Raw genomic sequence first — 7,671 nt, 5'->3', positions numbered from 1 at the left:
CGATCAATGTTGAGAGTGTCCACTAGTGAAAGTACGATCCCTAGGCCTTGTTTCCAAACATCGAATCTCCGTTTATTTAATATTCTGTTGCATGTTTACTCGCTGCCATATTTTATTCAGATTGCTATTACCACTCATACTCATCCATATTACTTGCATCTCACTATCTTTTCGCCGAACTAGTGCACCTATACATCTGACAAGTGTATTAGGTGTGTTGCGGACACAAGAGACTTCTTGCTTTGTGGTTGCAGGGTTGCATGAGAGGGATATCTTTGACCTCTTCCTCCCTGAGTTCGATAAACCTTGGGTGATCCACTTAAGGGAAACTTGCTGCTGTTCTACAAACCTCTGCTCTTGGAGGCCCAACACTGTCTACAAGAATAGAAGCACCCGTAGACATCATGATGCATCAGGGAGAAGGGCCAATTGCCTACTTCAGCAAACCCATCGCTCCACGACATGTTTCTCTAGCTGCATATGAGAGGGAACTCATAGGGGCGTGTTCAAGCCGTGCGTCATTGGCGCCCTTATCTCTGGGGTCGTGCTTTCATTGTCAAAACTGATCGTTACAGCCTCAAATTTTTGCTGGACCAGCGCCTGGCCACATTCCGCAGCATCATTGGGTTGGCAAGCTTTTGGGCTTTGACTTTACAGTAGAGTATAAACCAGGACGGCTCCTGTTTGCTGCATAACACTTTATTTGTTTTATAGTAGACAAAACACAAAAAAATGAGTATATGTACGTACCGCGATCCACAATAATCACTAGTAGAAAAAGAGGCTTCCGTCCACCCCCATTAGTCCCGGAAATATTCGAACCGCGACTAAAGGGGCTTTAGTCGCGGTTCGGGAGGCGACCCGCGACTAATGCTCCATCCGAGACGAAAGGGTACCCCTTTAGTCGCGGTTGGTAACACCAACCGGGACTAAAGGGGTATGGAGGGATGCGGCCGGCGGAAAAACCTTTAGTCCCGGTTGGTGTCGGTTGGTGTCCCCAACCGGGACTAAAGGTTTTTCCGAGTTTTTTTTACTCCCACGCACCCTGCACCCCCCCTGGATCGCCTTTTTTGGTTTGTAAAATACAAAAGAAAATTTTAGTTTACCCGGTTAGCCAATTTTTAGATTCTCAAAATTCCAAATGAAAATACGAAAGCAGGAAGATTTTAGTTTTTGCTATAAATTATGGATTTTATATTTTTTATATTTTTCAAAAAAATAAAATTAATAATTGCATCCAGCATAAAGATTACTATTACTTTTACCCAATTTTTAGATTTTCAAATTTTTAGGTTTTGGCAAAAAAAATATATTTAAAAAATTAAAAAAATTAAAAATAATAAAAGTTAAAAAGTAAATGTTTATTTATTTATTCACGATTATTATTACATCATTATTTTTGTTTATGAAAAAAATTATTTGAAATTCAAACAATAAAAAAATGTGACATCGACCAACATGTTAATAGGATTGATATGATACTAGTACCACATACATGTGCGCGTAACACTTGGATGCGGGACGGAATGGAACTCGGAAGTTAAGCGTGCTAGAGGTGGAGTAGTGGGAGGATGGGTGACCGAGCGGGAAGTTTGACCACGAGTAAGTAATTTGACTAGAGATAAGTGTAGTTAGAATAGAGATCTACCGAATGTCATTGCAGATGCAACACAATAAACCCAACTATAAAGAAAAATACAAATCCTGACGCCTAAATCTTTACCTCCTTTGCCATGGTTTCGATTCTTCACCATCGGCCTTTGTTTGTTCCTTGCTGCAATATGGCTGGACCGTTTTGGACACCTCCGGCGGCTGCACAGAGTCGGGCATATCTACAGATATTGCTAAATCAAGGTAGTTCTTGCATCCAACACCGTTACCATCGGCAAACTGATCCTCCATTACAGCGCTGCCATGAAATAATCAAGTAAACAGTGTCATATGAAACATGTCATGGCACAACTACCTGGATAACAATGTACTATACTGACATTATAACATCCATACAATCTAGCTACTTCATGATCATCTAGCATTACTTAACATCAGATTCATCTTTCCAATCCGTGCCATGAGCCCTCCGAGTTTTCCAACATGTCAGGCAATGTCGAGCATGAGGTTTCATCACCAGCGTCATAAACCGAATGAGTTAAGCCAGGAGTTAATAGCACAGGAGGTACAAGAAGTTGTCTTGCGGGTGCACTTTCATACAACTAGTTGCAAAATGTCATGGACTGGTACACATAGTTGTTTAGCCCGTGAACACTGCCCAACTTAGTCCTAATCAGCAGCCTGGTGGCCACGAAAGCATTGACGTGTGGCTAGCAGTTTTACTGATACCCCCTTCCAAGTTTTTAGTACTATTTCTGAAGTACAAACGCACATAGGCAGACGTAAATAGACAAGAATCTCCACTTTGGACATATTAATTGCCATTACTCCCCTCGTACCGATCGTAACTGCGTCGTTCGCGGCGCGTCGGACTCGCGTGGAGGAGAATCCGCGGCTTCGAAATCATCCATGGAGGGGATTCCGCGGCTGCGCCTCTGGAGAGAAGATCCGCCGGATTATGGTACGCCGTTTCCCTCCTCCGCGGCTGCGTTGATCTCGTATGTTCTCCCTGGCGGCGCAGTTGGATTGCCTAAGGTTTAGGTAGGGTTCTTCTATAGCAGATGATCGGCTCGAGTAGGGATCGTAGGATGGCATATTCGGCCCCAAATCTGTGTATTATGGCCCGATCGAATTGATTTGTGGTGTTTAGTATGTGCTCTGTGTGCTCTTTTCCTGCCATTGTTCATGATCATTAGGGAGTAAAGGTTGCGAATTTTGTAGGCAGATTCGGCCCCAAATATGTAGTTGTCTGGCTAAGAAGTAGTATTGTTGCATCGTATCTGTATAGAAAAGGTAGATAATTTTGTGCAGAAAAAATTGCATATGGTTTCTGAATTTTGCTATCCATTATCTGAAATTTGTTGTGTTATCTAAACTTTGTAGGTGCAAATCCTGATCTGTTTACTGTGGAGGTCGAGCACAATGGATTTTTCTGTGGACTTGGTAGCGACCTGACGTATGTAGATGGAACTAGAGACTTGTATGACAACTGTAGTGCTGAAACATGGTCGATGTTATGGATACACCATATTTTATCAGAGCTAGGACATGAAGTGAATGAGAGGGTCCATGTGTATTGGTGTTTGCCTGGAAGGGATCTCACAGATGGGTTGGTGTGCATTGAAAAAGATGCAGATATAGTGCAAATGATAAACGCATCAACAAACAACAAGGTACTGTGTTTGATTGTTGATCATACAAATTTCCTTAGGAAACTCCGAGATGATGTGATTGTCAATGGAGGGCCACAGTCAGTAAATGAAGCAAGCACATCTCATACAAGAGAAGCTGCAGATGAAGAGGAAGGCGGGGCTAGTCAGATGGTGAAGCAGGGGTAGATCGATGGAGATGGTGAAGTTGTGGTACATGGAGATGAGCAAGGTGAGACTGACTCAGAATTCTATGACAGTGACTGGGATGCGGAGGATGGAGATGACGACATATTTGAGTCTCAAGTGGACAGAGATGTCAATGATCATAATGAGCCTCTTGTTGTTCATGATCTTGAAGATGATGCTGCTTTAAGAGATGAAGATTTGAGGCTAACAATAGAAGAAGAAGAATATCTGAAATACAGGTTCAGTGAGTTCAATCCAGAAGTTGACATGGAAAGTCCAGTTTTTAAGATTGGAATGGTTTTTGCCAATGCAAATGAGCTAAGACATGCTCTGGGTGCATATAGCATTAGAAATAGAGTCAAAGTGAGGAAAACTAGAAACGAAGCGGGAAGGATAAATGCAGTTTGTGAAGAAGGTTGCACATGGAGGCTAAACGCATCAAGTGATTCAAGAAAAGAAGCTCTAACAATAAGAAAGTACACGGAAAAGCACACTTGTGAGGGAACTTTCGAGCTGAAGGCATTGACAGCCCCATTTCTGACAAGATATTTCATCAACGAATTTAGGGACAATCAGAAAATGGATCTAGCAACATTTGCTGCTAAAATTGAAAGAGAGTTCAATATGTCACCAAACAGGTGGAAGCTAACCAGGGCTAGGAACATGGCACTGACAATTATTCATGGTGATGAAGCTGTACAATTCAGTTCTCTAAGAGATTATGGTAAGGAGCTAATTACTTCTAACCCTGGATCGAAGTTCTTTTTGTCAACAACTCCAAGCAAAGCAGCTGGAGAAGAAGGAAAGGAACATCTTTCAACATTATACTGGTCATATGATGCTTGCACCAGAGGATTTCTAAAGGGTTGCAGACCATTTATTTGTATCGATGGTTGCCATATAAAAACTAGGTACAAAGGACAACTTCTGACAGCTGTAGGAGTAGATCCTAATGACTGTATCTACCCAATAGCAATGGGTTTAGTGGAGGTTGAGTGTACAAGTTCATGGGAATGGTTTCTGACCACACTTAAAGAGGATCTGAACATTACGAACACTTCTCCCTTCACTATCATGAGTGATAAACAGAAGGTACATTTCTGTGATTTTCTTGTAATTCATTTACTACATTTTCTTATTATCTCTATCTATATGCTACTGCCATTTGGATACAATTGTAACATAGAAATTAGTACTGATTGTCATGTTTTGTTACTACTATCAGGGGCTAATTAACGCTGTAAAGAAAGTGTTCCCAGATTCTGAACATAGACATTGCGTCAGACACTTGTATCAGAATTTCCATAAGAAGCACAAAGGTGAAACGTTGAAGAATGATTTGTGGGCAATTGCGAGATCAACAAACATACCAACTTGGCAAAGAAATATGGATAAAATGAAGGTGGACAGTGAAGATGCATTTAAGTGGGTTGAGGAGCTTGCACCAAACACTTGGATAAAAGCTTTTTTTAGCGATTTACCAAAGTGTGATATGTTGCTTAATAATCACAGTGAAGTCTTCAATAGGTAAATTCTGCTTAATAAATGTTTGCTACCAAATAATGCTTAATAATTGCTAATAAATACTGCTAATCACTAATGTTTTGTACTATGTGAGTATGAAAGAGAGTACAATGTTGACTTGAAGGCAAGAACTTGTGACTGCAACAGGTGGCAGCTGAGTGGAATTCCCTGCCACCATGCAATTGCATGTTGCAGGACTATGAGGAGGGATCCAGATCAATATGTGCATAGGTGCTACTCTATTGAGGCTTATAAAAGAGCTTATGCATACAAGTTAGTGCCACTAAGGGCAAGAGTGTTCTAGGAGAAGCAACCTGGAATGCAGATCCATCCCCCATTGTACACCAAGGTGATGGGAAGGCCAAAAAAGAATAGAAAGAAAGCACCGGAAGAGAAGATCACAAAAGATGGAGCAAAGACACTAACCGGAGGTGGCCCGACCATGCAACTGTTCTATTTGTGGGAAGGCAAATCATAATAAGAAAGGGCATGACAAGTACATGCAGAGCATCGAAGCAAATGAAGTTGCTCCTACTGCAGAACAAGAGGAAGAAGAAGAACATGACATTCCATCTATTCTAGAGGTATAAGAAGTGGGTATTTTTGATACTATAATAAATGGGTATTTTTTTTGGTGAAGCAAACTAACAAATGTAATCGTATACAGAACATAATCCACCAAAGGCCGCACCCTGCCATGGATCCAACCCACCAGATGGACAGCATGGTCTATAGAATGGGACAAGAGGTTTGTCCTGATTTGACTGTGATGTTAATTTTTTGCTATATTATCAGTACTAAAAAGTGATGTTCATTTCCTCCTATATTATCAAGATTAAAATGTGATGTTCATTTTCTGGCATTTGTTACAGCAAAGTGCCCACTATGCACCTAACAAATCACATGGCCCTTTACCACAAGAAAGTGAGTTCGTAACTGCAGCAAGAAATTCCATACCGGTAGCACAAATTACTACTGCCATGGCAAGATGAAGAGGAGTAACTGGGAGAGGTAGAGGAAACAGAGTGGAAAATGCTACAAGTTCCAGAAGGAAAGGTAGAGGAAGAGGAAGCACACTTGCAACAACGAACAGGGGAAGTAAGTGCATCACAGAGCTCTAGTAGAGGCAAGAAAAGAGCACCTCCGGCAAGCACTTCTCATACGGCAGCTCCTGCAAGAGGAAGATCTAGAACAAGAAATTACAACACGGGCCCCGGATCTCTTTACTACATGGCATTTGGTGATGACAGTTCTCATCCAACAACACAAGTTGAACCGCAGATTTGAATGAAGAAGCAGTCGAGATTGATACAACACAGACTGCCCCTCCTGAAGCTAATAGTTAGTTTGGTGTTTCTACATTATTTTGTTATGTGCTAATTATTTGGCACTGGCATATTGAACTTATCTGGCATAGTGAACTGCATATACTATATATTATCTATTTGTGCGGTACTAAATCTCCTCCAACTTATCTGTCATAGCGAACTACAGATACTACATTGCATTTGTTCCGCAATTCTTTGTTGCATTTGTTCTGTGATGTGCATGCATTTTGGTGTACTACTGAATATGTCCTGCCATTTGCCATCTCCACTGCTTGGGCACTTATCATAATTCATAATAATCTTGCATTTCACAGAATATGATACATTTCATAGAATATGACAACCCAGATTTTATTTCATTTGACCTTACACAATTCTCTCATTGTTTCATACAAAGCACAGACTACATACACAATGCTACATCCAACTACAAAAATGACAGATAATAGTTCTTTTCTACCCCTAGCCATATTCTGTGCCAACTGAGCCTTTGCGCTCATCTTTCTCCATGTCTTCATCTTCAGTATAGCTCCCTTTTGCTGAATAGTTCCATTCTTCAACATCAATTTCTCTTCAGCAAGTTTCACAACAATCTTCCTATACATGCACTATTTCTTCAGCAAGCAATCACAGTCAATCTTGCCGGCAATCCAGCTTGCTTCCCCGACGATCTGCTCATCTCCCTTATCTGAGCATGGCAACATCAATTCTCTGTCAGTTAACTGTGTGCAAAATAGAGAAATTTAGAGAACATGAGGTAAAATCAAAGAGGGGTAACAAATTACTAACCTTCTCAGACGATTTCGAGTCCATCACCCCTCTGCTACCACGCGGTCGCACACCGTCGGTGACACCACGCCCGCCACGGCTCCGATTGCCTGGACGACGGGGGCGCGGAGGACATCCGTGAGGCCGCGGTGCCGGCGGCGCGGCGGATGACCACGAGGCCGCTGTCGAGCGGAGAGCTTCTGGTCGTGATGGCAACGACGCTGCTGGTCGGGGCGGCGACGACGACTAAGGTAGGGACTCGGGACTACGACGTGCCTGCTGGTCGGGGCAACGCTGACATTGGATAACAGAGCTACCTCCGGCCATGGCTAGGAGTGAGGTAGGAGACGATGTAAGGGGCGGCGATGCAGGGATTGCAGGCGGCGAGGGCTGGACAGGGGAGGCGGCATGGTCAGGGACGCTCAGCTGCAGCCGTCGTCGACATGGGCGAGTGCTCTGATACCGTCGCCCGCCGCTCCTACCCAGGGTTATCCACACACACAGGATCTCTGATTGAAACTAACCTGCTATTTTCGCTACAGCTCAGGGGGGTTTTGGAAATAATACAAGATGCAACGCCCGTGACCATTCGCCACCGTGGC

The 7,671-nt window shown here is 42.7% G+C and overlaps 1 long non-coding RNA gene across 1 annotated transcript; it reads right to left on the bottom strand.

Annotated features, from left to right (window-relative positions):
- Positions 1–6,631: 6,631 nt before the first annotated feature.
- LOC124699787 lies at positions 6,632–7,190 on the bottom strand. Its single transcript, XR_007001523.1, has 2 exons — positions 7,091–7,190; positions 6,632–6,989 (listed from the first exon to the last, which is right to left on the bottom strand). It is a non-coding gene; the product is annotated as an uncharacterized LOC124699787 (long non-coding RNA).
- Between the last annotated feature and the right edge of the window lie 481 nt (positions 7,191–7,671).

Source organism: Lolium rigidum, chromosome 3 (genome assembly GCF_022539505.1).
Source record: "Lolium rigidum isolate FL_2022 chromosome 3, APGP_CSIRO_Lrig_0.1, whole genome shotgun sequence".
NCBI classification, from domain to species: Eukaryota; Viridiplantae; Streptophyta; class Magnoliopsida; order Poales; family Poaceae; genus Lolium; species Lolium rigidum.
Note: the sequence above shows the minus strand (reverse complement) of the source record. Positions and strands in the feature narration are given on the sequence as shown.